Raw genomic sequence first — 12,315 nt, forward strand, 5'->3', positions numbered from 1 at the left:
ATTTTTATGACCTATGTATAGCACTGTAATTTTCACTTTCTATTCTAGGACGAATAAACTTCAGATCTTTGACAATAATCTTACAACCTTGCTCAAAATTGCATGCTAAGCTACCTTGCATAATCCAGCACTGAGCCATTCTGTGCCACGGACTGCCCTGCATGGGAATGTGCACTCACTGATCTGTCAATTCCTGATTTCTAATAGTTACAGCCATATTTGTCTAGATTTTTAAGATCAAAAACTCATATTTACCGGTAGTTATGCCACCCTCTTTACTCTCTAGAATCAATCTACCATCAGATCCCAATATACCTTCCTAAGAAATATCTCCTAGATTCTCCAGTTACTTCCCATTACCAAGATCACATCCAGAAACTTTTTACTTCTTTTTTGGACATGCTACATTTCGTCTTGCACAGAATAAAAGTCAACATTTCAAAATTCAAATTTTACCATCCTCTTCATTCAAGAATAAATCACTGTTCTATAGCATTGATAAAACAATTTCCAATAAACCCCAGTAAGCTTTTCTTTTTTTTTTTACCATGGAGAGAAACTTAAACAGTGACTCAACATCTGTTAACATTTACTTTCTTTCCTTGAAAATTGCCCAAACAAAAACAAATTCATTTTGTTTTTTAAAACCTGAATGCCCAGTCTTATACCCTATTTTATAGTATTACAATGTGCACAGTAGGAAGGACAAAGGTTTTGGAGTAAAATATATCTGGGTTCAGATGTTGGCTTCATCACATACTGTGTGACCATTAACAAGTTTTAAAATCTCTATGTTCACTGTGTGTAAGTGTGTGTGCATGTGTGTGTGAAATGGGGGCTAATAAAAGGCAACTTGTTACCTTGCAGTAAGAGTTCTGAGGGAAAAAAAATTCTCTATTTGGTATACCATAATGCTTTGAACATAGTGGTTCCTCAATAATGGAAGCTCTTATATATGTATTTTTTGGTTTATTGTTGTTATTTGTTAACATGCCTTAAAATTCTTTTTTGATTTCTGTACAATGAAAACCCTCCTTGGAAGATGGCAGTCTTTCTTCAGGGAGGTTAATTTCCTTTTGTAAGATCCAGAAACTGATGGCTGAGATGTTATTTCTTCTTGTTTGCTATGGAAACATCAAAACCTAGTCTGGCTTTGTTTAGTACGTGTCATAACTTAGAGATTCAAAGGATCTTTGCCTTTTAGCTTCCAAGTGAAAGGGGTCTGTTTATGGTATCTACAAAGGTAAGAACAAAATTTGCTAATTAGAAATTGAAAAACTGAGTCAATCAACAGGCCTTTGTTGTTAGGTTTTGATCGCGGCTGAAGGAGTTTTGCTTTTGCCTAAACACATGCAAAAGATAATTTGTTACATTGCAAAAGAGCAGCAAAGGCTGTTGTTCTACTTCCTCTGACTACACTGTGACTAGAAAGAGAAAGCTGTTTACTAGCTCACCAGTATTAGCATTTTGGGTACAAAAGGCAAACTTACTTAGGCTTAAAATTATTCACATTTGCTTTTCCAAACTAACACCATTTGGGACAAATTATTTGGTTCAAAATAGCACAGAACCTGTACTGGGACAGAACCTATTTGTCATTGGGAGGAAACTATTATGAGTACTGTGACTCTTCTCATTTTCCCTAGGACCATTTCATCTCTGTGAGAATCAAGGAAGTCTGTTTGCTGGCAGGGAGAGAAGGTACTGCAAGGTGAGGAAGAGAACTACTATAAGTAGGTGCCCAGGGAAACTGCATTTGAGTTCATCATTTTATTTCACTCACCTGAATATTGAAAAGTGTGTGTGTGTGTGTGTGTGTGTGTGTGTGTGTGTGTGTGTGATTTAAATTGAGTTGGTTAACAGGTGACTTAAAATTATTGAAATAGGAATATGAGTGGAAAGGAGTCCCCCCCCCACCCCCACCCCAAAAACTGTGTGTGGGAGTCTGAACCTGCAAGAGAGACAGGTGTCCTGTGACGTGCAGGAGACTGAAGCAACAGTGACCCTGCAGCAATAGGGATGATGTGCTACTTTTCGGTTTGCACTTCGAAATTTCCTTCAAGTCAGATGTAATTTAAAATTATAGTAACAACAGTGTCAAAACATTACCTATGGTTCATCTCCTCTTTCTCCATGAAATGCTTCTTCTTCAATCCTGGATCAATTTCTATGTTCTCTGTAAAACTCTCCATCCTCACTCACAGACTTGTGTTCTTTTCCTTACCTGCCTTATAATCTTCCTCAGTGCAGAGGTTCTTTTACACTCTGGTGCCAGCATTACCTGGAGCAGGCTTTTAGCAAAACAATTTGGAATTATGTATGACAAACTTAAGTGTGTATACCAGGAGTTTGTCTTAGGAAAAATAAATAAAATATATTCAAGGATATGTTCACAAGGCTATTAATTAAAATGTTAACTGTAAATTAAGAAAAAAGAAAAAAAGTCCTAATGTCCTATCTCCTGGGATTGGTTAAATAAGTTTGGAAAAATAAAAAAAATGAACATTATGCAACAGTTCATGTGATCATATCTATTTATATTTATTTACATAAACATGGATTTTAAGTATAAATGATAATTACATTTAGAAAACAGTATATTAATTACAGAATAACAGAGTATTTGGAGGGTACCATTTTGTTTTGTATATATGTGATTTTTTGCTTTTTCTCCTAAAATTTTATATTATTCCACAATTGTTACACTCAATGGGAAAAAAAAGAATTTTTATAGTTAGGTACTCTAATTTACATTTATAATTTAACTATAAGTTTCATAATGATGGGGATTTTTGTCTTCATAAAAGCCTCCTCCATCACCATATTGTTAGTGATAGCTTCACATATCCATAGAGTCACTGATAATGAACTAGAGGAATCTGTTTACCAGGCATCAGGGTCCAGTAAGACAGGTACAGGAATTTGCAGCCAAGAAAGTATTTATTATTTGAGGTGATGGGACCACGCGTAGCATCACAGGTGAGCAGTACTCAAAGACCTGGCTCCCCTGATACTCCGAGATGGTAAAAATCATTAAACATGGTGACTAAAGAAGTTAGGGTCATGGTCAGGGTTGTGCTCTCTACTGATTGGTCCATTATGGGATAGCGGGTAGCTGATCATCACATCTGGTCCTGATGTCAGCCATGGCCTTACTCATCTGGTTCCATTTTCCTGGTTCTGGATTTGAAACGCAACTGAGGCCTAGATGTTACTTTTAGGATGAAAAAAATCTGTCCCTGTAGTCAATAGGCCCAGGGCTTTGTTCCTAAGTTTGTTTAAGGTTGATGAGGGCTTAATGATTAAGGAGTGGATGTGCAAGGGAGAAGGGGGCAAGTGAGTCAGGGTGTTCCCTGAAGCCAGTTTAAATCAAAAGGAAAGAAAGGAGAAAAGGTTGTATAAAAGAAGTGAAGTTTCCACAAAGTTACAATCTGAAAGTAATTTTTGATTGTTTCTAGAACGAATATTGATTCACAGGTCATTCCTCCGACTCTTACCTGAAATCCCAAGAGACAGAACTTGGGATCACTGAAGAATTTAAAACTGCACAAGGGTAAGATCCTAGAATCGGAGGTACGGATTCGGAGGACAGGCATGCCAGGCATTCTGAGGGCTGTCTCCTTGACTGACCTGCGTTTTATCTGTAATGTATTCTAAAGATCACCCTCCTTGTCATCACTCTCTTAAATCAAGCATATAAATGCCAGTCAGGAATAAGAGCCACTTGGTATTCTGCATGGCTTTTACAGTGGGGAGAGCCGAGGTGAGAGCCCTGGCCAGAGGAGCCTGGTAATGAAGCGTGGCTTTTTAACCCCCGAGGAGACACTGTGCAAACCACATCTAGCAGAGCATAACTGACCTAGAGGAGCATCAGCAGCTACCTGAACACCTGAACAGCAATACAGGTATTGAATGCAGTAGCCATGTAGTGTAAACCAAATGTACGGATATGAAGTTCTCATCATTCGAAACAAAAAATAACCCCACCCAAATTAGCTACTTTTGTTGAGATAAAGAGTGGTACCTCTCATCCATGTAACATTCTGCTACTGCATGAGATCTAGAGACACATCACACCTTCCAGTTAATGTATGTTTTATAAGTTTTTTTGCTTTGTATATATTTTTTATTTTTCTTTTTTCTAGAGGCTCATATCAACCAGCACAACAGTCATACACTTTCCAAAACTGATTTGGAAGCTCACAATAAGATTGTCAGAGGAAGGCTTCTGTTAAAAAAAGTGACAACGGACCCCCAAAGGAGTTACTTGTGCTAAACCCCACATCAGCAAACCAAGACTTAATACCTAACTTAACACCAAGTTTAGCCTTTCCCAGGAATGTCACCTTTAACCAGCCAATCTGGAATTACCTGGTCAGCTCTACTGAGGTAATTCCATGGTCTGACAAGCTCTCCCTTCCCCTAAGGGAAACTGACCTTGTCACAACCCCTTCTGGCTATACAAGCCTTCCTCTGAGGTACCTTATATTTGCTTATTTGCTAGACGGGATGCTGCCCAATTCACAAACTGTTGGATAAAGCCAATTAGATCTTTAACTTTACTCAGTTGATTTTTTTTAACACTCCATAAAATAAATATTCATTGAACATTTACTCATGGCTGTGTGTCCTACCAGAGGGAGATGGGAAAGAATGACAGGACCTTAACCTCAATGAGTCTACTGAAAAATTGGGAGATAACATTATTAATAAAAGAAAAAGTTATTCAATAGCATCTGGATATCTATGTCAAGGATAAGGGTTGTCAGATTTAGCAGATGAAAATACAGGGCATGAAGTTAAATCTGAATTTCAGATAGATAATGAATAAGTGTTTTAGGATGAGTACATTCCAAATATTGCATGGAATATACTTATACTAAAAAAAAAAATATGTTGTTACTCTAGAATTTAAATCTAACTGGCTACTCAGTATTTTATCTGACTACTTTATTAAGGAATAATTTTCAAACCACTGCTGAATGCAAATTAGAAATCAATCCTATACTTACCTGGCAGGGGAGCGACCATGATCACGAAGGTGGTTTTCCCAGGGCGAGGATTACCCATTGCATCATGGATATGCTGGCCCCTGTGATTTCCCCAAATGTGGGAAGCATGACTGCATAATTTGTGGTAGTGGGGGACTGCTTCCATGCTCTCCCCTGGAAGAAAGGAAGGAAGAAAGAAAGAAAGAAAGAAAGAAAGAAAGAAAGAAAGAAAGAAAGAAAGAAAGAAAGAAAGGAAGGAAGGAAGGAAGGAAGGAAGGAAGGAAGGAAGGAAGGAAGGAAGGAAGGAAGGAAGGAAGGAAGGAAGGAAGAGAGAGAGAGAGAGAGAGAGAAAGAAAGAAAGAAAGAGAGAGAGAGAGAGAGAGAGAGAGAGAGAGAAATATAAATAAATAAATAAATAAATAAATAAATAAATAAATAAATAAATAAATAAATCAGTGCTAGTCAACAGCTAATTAAATCTAGGAAACTTGCAATTCTGTTCAGTTTGTTGATACCAAATATTTAATTGGAAGAATTTACTATATGCCAATTACAATAAAGTTTGATATTTGGCTGCTGAAGCCTTTATAGGATATAGCTTATGCTATATCCTTCTTTCTTCCTCTTCTGCCCCACATCTGGGCAAGTGCATTAAGAAGTCTAATGCTCCTTCTGGAAAGAAGTTCAAACCATGCAAGTCCTACTGGCACTCGCCCCACCGCCTCCATCCCAATCTACCATTCTTAACTGTTCTGAAAACCCCAAGCCACTCACTTTTCTCTACTCTTTCAAGTCATTTTGGAACTATTTGGGAGGCACTCTGTTCTCCCCAGAAAGCTCATTATGTACATAATAAACCTTTTCATACCTTCTTGGTGTGCTGTATGTGGCATAATCAGTATTGACATCTGAACCAAGTTTTGGGTGGTGAGATTCTCCCATTTGTACAGAGTGACTAAAATGCAAATTCAAAACATTTTGCCCCTCCACTGAAAATATATCCAGAGACACAACTTGAAAAGCCCTATCAGAAATTGCAAGTCTCCTCTGGTGTAATTTTCAGGTAAGATATTACAAATATAAAATTAATGATTTTATTTTAGGAGCTTGATTGGGTGCTGTGTTTTCCCAGCAATGAAATTCTCACATCCCAAGATAATTTTATTAAATATTTGTTCCCAGGGGCTGAGATATGGCTACGTCTACATCAGAAAGAAGAAATAATTGCTCTGATCATTGTGACATTAAGAAATGCTGGGAGAAGAGTAACTTCAGGGACAATATTTAGTAGCTAATTGTTCAACACTTCAATTCACATTGCTTATAGATACTGAGTCTCCTTTACAGGGTAAATCAAAGTGAATAAAGCTCAGCTGGAATTTTGATACCAGCAATGTTTTTGTTGCTTCCTGAAAACCAAAACAATTTAAAAATGCAAAATGTCAGGGACAATGCAAGATATCAAAATGGAAACTACACTCAACAAAAATCATGTCAGATCACCTCATATTTTGGATGTTTGAGATAAACTTTCAGTTGTTAATTAAAAATAAACTTTAAAACTCCAAGAAAGAAATAGTGTAGAAGCTAATGTGCTGATGAGACTCAGACAATAATGTCAGGCTTTAAGTAGAATAAAAATAACACATTTTTTTCTTACCTCCTCCATTTATTTCAGATATTTTCTTTGAAGTTACTGAATTGATGTTCAATTCAAGCTAAAGTATTTTCATTCTTTTTGATGAGCTAACTGCTCAAGTTTTGGCCATAAACAGCAAATTCCCCAGGGTGTTTGAGTGCTGTAAAAATGATATCAGAGAATGAAGTTCAGATCTACAGGTAGTAAATATGTACTTACATGAAAATCTAAAAGCCATGGCAGTTTCTCACCTACTTAACACTTAAAAAGCACAACGATCTTTCGTAGTAGAAATCCAAACATTAAATTATTCATTCTTTTACTCTTTTATTAACCCAAGTCCCCCAAACATAATATGTTTTAGCTAGAGATCATTCAAATGACTGTCTATTAAAATAAATACATTGACAATGAACTGAACATGATAACATTTTATATGGCCAAGGCTCATATAATTATGATCAGCAAAATCATTTTGGCTGATCTACTCAGGCTGGCTTCTAAGTTATCCAGAAACCTGTGGAAGAATCAGAGTGTGGTCTTTATTTTGCATCTGTATGTAAAGTTACAAACAGGACAGCTGGATGTCATTGGGAAGATACACATTATTTAACTGTGTTCCACCTGTGATTTGTTCTAAAACTATTTCATCAAAAATCAGGTTTTAAGATTTATTGACAGAGGTTAAAGAGGTTAAGTTAGAGAGGTCTGAGATAATAACGACACTCTCAAAAAGAGAGAGGACTTCCAGGAAATAAGGCTGGTTAATAAGAAAAAAAAAAAAAAAGAGAGAGAGAGAGAGAGAGAATCTGCTTCAGAGATTCCAGGGCATTATTTAGAAAAACACAGGAATTTTGCTTTACATGGAAACTTGTAGTAGAATTAAATAAGACTCTTAACAATTTCTTGATGTCTAGGTATACAAGAAAGTACATAGCAGACCTAATTAAATAAAAATTAAAGAGAAGTAATTTACCTCTCATTTACTTTATGAGTAAACAAAGTAAGATATTATTTGAGCATTGCTATCATAGCAGTTAAGACTGTTATGGTTAGAGGAGACCAAAAGATTGTACTATTTCTTCATTTTTTATTGTAATATTTTGTATACAAATTAGTATCTGGATTATAGTTTTATTTTAATGTTTTATTCTGTTTTTTTACATTGTTTCTGCTGCAGTCATCCTTTTGTTTTTCCAACTTGTTTATTCATGTCTGTCTTTTATGCTGGAAGTTTTTCTCAAAATTTCAAATTCTCTTTGGCTTTTGGTTAATCGTTAATGAATTAGGTATTGAGAAAATATTGAAAGCTTTCCATCCAGAGTCTTTGCTAAAGATCATTAGGCAAGTAACTTACTGTGTCATTGGTGTATCTCCAAATGCCATTGTACTATTTTCTTGGGCTTATAAATTAATACAAAGAGAAATCATCCACCTTTCTTCCAGGTGCTGGGGGGAGGGTAGCTGCTATGTGGGAGCTAAACTGGGGAAGGGGATGGAGAAGGTCACAGTTCAATTCAGCTTTTGATATAATCCCCTTAGTAACTAAGTGATTGTTCCCATCATCTGCTGTCTGAGGTCCATGAGCATGAAGTAGCTCTGCTTCAGTCATTACAGTGGGCAAACCTCTAGGACCCTCTCTATCTGAGAAGGGGGAAGGCAGTAGCCTGGTGGCATGGGCTTCGGGAGACTCTCTGGTTCATTCTACTACCCCTTATACAGAATTTAATAGTCTAGTGTTAACTTCCTCCCCTCAAGGTACCTAGTGCCTACAATTCTCTATAGAATGTGTCAGATTGTTTCTTGTTTTTACCTAGGGTAAGTTCTTACATTTTAGTTCTATATCCACTCTGTCGACACAGATTTTATCTATCCATCTTCCAAAAGTTCTCAGCTGCTGTCTCCTCTCCGATTCTCTTTATCCTTGTGAGCTTATATCTTTTAAACTCATTTCAGTTTCGTGGGCTTTCAGAGAGAGTAGAAGTAAAGACATGTGTACAGTTTTCCAAGCTAAGTAGTCCAATGTATATTAGCTCCCCACAGCACCAAGCAATTAACTACATTCTGATAGCATCTCCCAGGAGACAGCGTGGGTTCCCACAAGTCAGGCTCAGTCTGACAAGACTGCTTCCCAAATGCAGACACCATTCGAAAGTCTTGGTTGTCACTTGTACTTCTGTTGGACCAGCTATAAATTGGACGCTCCCAGGATCTCCTACTCAGGTTTGATTCATTTGCTAGAACTGCTCACAGAACTCAGGAAAACAGTTTACTTCTTAGATTACTAGTTTATTATAAAAGGAACAGCCAGACGGAAGTCTCCAAACCCTGCCTGTTTAGGCTTTTTTATGGAGGCTTCATTACATAGGCATGACTCACTGGTCATTGGCAACTTCCAAAGGTCAGGGGTGCAGGACTGAAAGTTCTGATTCTGTCCTCACAGGGCTGGTTCCCTGTCAGCCAGCCCCCACCTTTAGTAGTTTTCCAAAAGTTACCTCATTAACATAACTGCAGGTGTGGCTGAAAGGGATTTGTTATGAATATTGATGTAACAGTGGGGAATTGTAACCCACCCCAGGGTTCTTTTGACATTGTTTCTGTAAGTGCTGACTCTGACAAATATGTAGTTTGTAGATAAACAGCATGTTTGTGTAATAATCCTAGAAACTAACTTCAGAAGACACAGTCTCTGACCTTCAGGCATCCCAGCTCTGGGAGACTTGCTGATTTTCAACCATGGAGCCAGGATGACATAAAGCCAGGATGACTGAAAACTAGGATGACTAAGAACATCACTTGCCTTGTCTGAAAAGACTGTGCTCCCCTGCATGTGAACTCTTCAAACCCCTCCCTTGATCTCATTGTTCTGCTTCCTCTCCATCTCCTTATAAAAGTCTCTGCCTGCACTGAGATATGAAGATGGGCTTTGACACATGAGTCCCCCATCTTCCAGTTAGTGAGCACCTGAAAATAAACCACTTTCCTTTACATCAGCACCTGTCTTTTGAGTATTGGCTTTCAAAGTGGCAGGCAGCCAGACCTGCATTCAGTTACACGAAGACACCTTTATTGCTCTTGTCGCTTAGGAAATACCAGGTGTTTTGTGAGCTCTGTTACAGAAAAAGGAATGAAGACCAAATATATATGCATAAATATACACGTATATTTATTATAAATGACAATATCACAACTACAAATCACCGCATTGGCCTACCATTCTTATCTTCTGGCTCTTCTCACAAACTTACTAAACCAAAACCATATTTTCATTTCTTAATTTTGCTCATTCTCTCTCCCATCCTCAACTAGAAGACCTATTTTTGTTGTTGTTAAAAGACAAACTGAGGCATATTAAAATTTTTAAGAGTTTATTTTAACCAAAAATGGATTCTAATCAGAGAGCAGCAAACTGGAAGTAGTTAGGAGCACTCCACTGACAAGAGCTTGGGGGAGATTTCTTTTTCAACCCTCACCCAAGGAGGGTATATTTGTTGATTTTAGAGAGAGAGAAAGGGAGAGAGAGAAAGGGAGAGAGAGAGAGAGAGCTTTGTTGCCTCCTGTATGCACCCAGACCAGGGATCAAACCTTGCAACCTAGGTGTGTATCCTGACTGGGGATCAAACTCACAACCTTTTGGTGCATGAGTCACCAGTTGAGCTACCTGGCCAAAGCAGGAGCTTGGGGAGATACTTTTATAGAGAAGACTGCTAAAGTAAAACATGGAAATTATTTGATTGGCCACTGGTCAATCTGTTGCCTGGAAAACCTAGTTGGTTGTATGTGAACGGCTGCCCTTAGGTTTCAATTTCTTAACCTTGAGACATTTACAGGCTTAGGTTTTGGTTTGTTTATATAATATATAAAGGCATTAGAGTCACCCCAGTCTAATTGACTCTTTGTTTAACTAATTTTACACTTTAGAATGCTCTTTCCTCCCATGTATCAATATTTCGTGCACACTTCACAGGCGAATCATATCTGGCATTTTTGTGAAGTAATGCATCAGCTCATCTTGAGTTAATTTCTTATTTTTATCCTGTGTTTATGTAGCCTCCAATTGTACTTCTACTATACAACCAATATTTTTCTGCCTTGATTTAGGCTTTCTTTTCCCTCTAAATTTTATTTTCCTTGAAAATTCAAATGCGTTTATCTCAGTAACCTCTGTATCGTCCATATAATATAATGCTTATAATTATTACTTAAATGCATATTGTTCAATTAAAACAAATTGAACTCTAAAATTTTATAATATACAGTATTTCTTCTTCATTTTTATTTCCTTCTCTTTTTAGTTCCTTCTAGGAATCCAAAGTATAAGCACTTTTATCCAGTACATATTAATACTCAAAACCACATCTCCATTTCTGTTTCAATAAAATCAAATGACAACTATTAATTGAGCCCTTATTGTTAATTAAATTTAAACTAATATGTGAATGCCTATCACATGCTCAGCACTCTCTTTGGAGTTGAGAAAGTCATACCATTAGTAGAAGGTTTTTAAAATTGCTTTAACTATAGTTAGGGAAACAAGACTCAAAAATATGAAACAATTAAAGGAAGCATAAAATAAAGGTTGTGGTTTCTGTGAGGGCCTAGAAAAATGAAAAAAAAAACTATATGGACATAATTCCTCTTGAAAAATGGCTAAGAATTCAAAAGAAAGGAAATGAAAAAATGGGAACATTGAAAGTGAAAGAGCAGAATTTTTAAATGCCAAAAAAACTCTTGGATTTCATGAGCAAATTGTTCTAACTGGAGCAGCAGTGAGTCAATTCTGGAGAGCTGTGAGTAAATATGAATTGGTTAGAGTTATTTGCATTATCAACGGTTTCAAAATAGAGACACTCATATATAAGAAACATGGTACCACTAGTCAGAGGGATGTGTTGCTTTAGAAAATTTATGTCAAGCCTCCTGAAGAATGGCTGTGTTGAATGAGATTAACTGGAAACCAGAATCAACCCAGAAATTCAAGGTCATGAAATCTTATCCTGAGATTATAATACTAGCAAGACAATCAAGAACAGGAATCAGAGAGAAATTGTACTAGACGATGTTCAGTGCACCTTCAATCGCTTATTCCATCTAGTTTTTTGTTTGTTGGTTGGTTGGTTTTGTTTTGTTTTCTGTTAAAAAGCCATATTCTGGAATTGCTTGCTGATGTTCTGATGTTGCAGAGGATAGGCTCAAGGAGTCCAGGTTAAGCACAATGTATGGAACCTAATTCTCAAGCGACAAAAGCCTGGACTAACTAATAATTCTAAATTTAAAAAAAGAAGATGCTCTGTTAGGTGTGAAGACACTTCCAGTGCTAGACAAGAACTGCTAGTTAAGACAAAGTGGGATAATCTTGTGTGCTTAGACTTCTTTTGTTTTTAATTTTGCTTCTTATTTTTATTTCCCTTAATATATTTGATTTTCAAATTATGGTATGATTTTTATGAGAATTTTGAGCACATTTAGGATGTGAGGAGTCCAGGAATACTGGTCCTCATCTCCATAGGCCTTACTCACCAGTGTGGTGTTTATTTTTTCCCTATAGACCATATTTTATGAATGGGTGGTTACCCACTCCAAGTGAAGCGGCTCTGTGGGTTTTTCTGAGTAAAGCATCTGTCTCTCATATGCAGGTCATTTCTTAAAATTCTAGCATCTCAGATATTTTTTTCTTCTTAAGGC

The 12,315-nt window shown here is 36.9% G+C and overlaps 1 non-coding gene across 1 annotated transcript; it reads left to right on the top strand.

Annotated features, from left to right (window-relative positions):
* Positions 1-5,004: 5,004 nt before the first annotated feature.
* On the top strand, positions 5,005-5,168 carry LOC150005961 (U1 spliceosomal RNA). Its single transcript, XR_016512087.1, has one exon. It is a non-coding gene; the product is annotated as a U1 spliceosomal RNA (small nuclear RNA).
* Positions 5,169-12,315: the final 7,147 nt, after the last annotated feature.

Source organism: Furipterus horrens, unplaced genomic scaffold (genome assembly GCF_987537825.1).
Source record: "Furipterus horrens unplaced genomic scaffold, mFurHor1.1.pri manual_scaffold_6, whole genome shotgun sequence".
NCBI classification, from domain to species: domain Eukaryota; kingdom Metazoa; phylum Chordata; class Mammalia; order Chiroptera; family Furipteridae; genus Furipterus; species Furipterus horrens.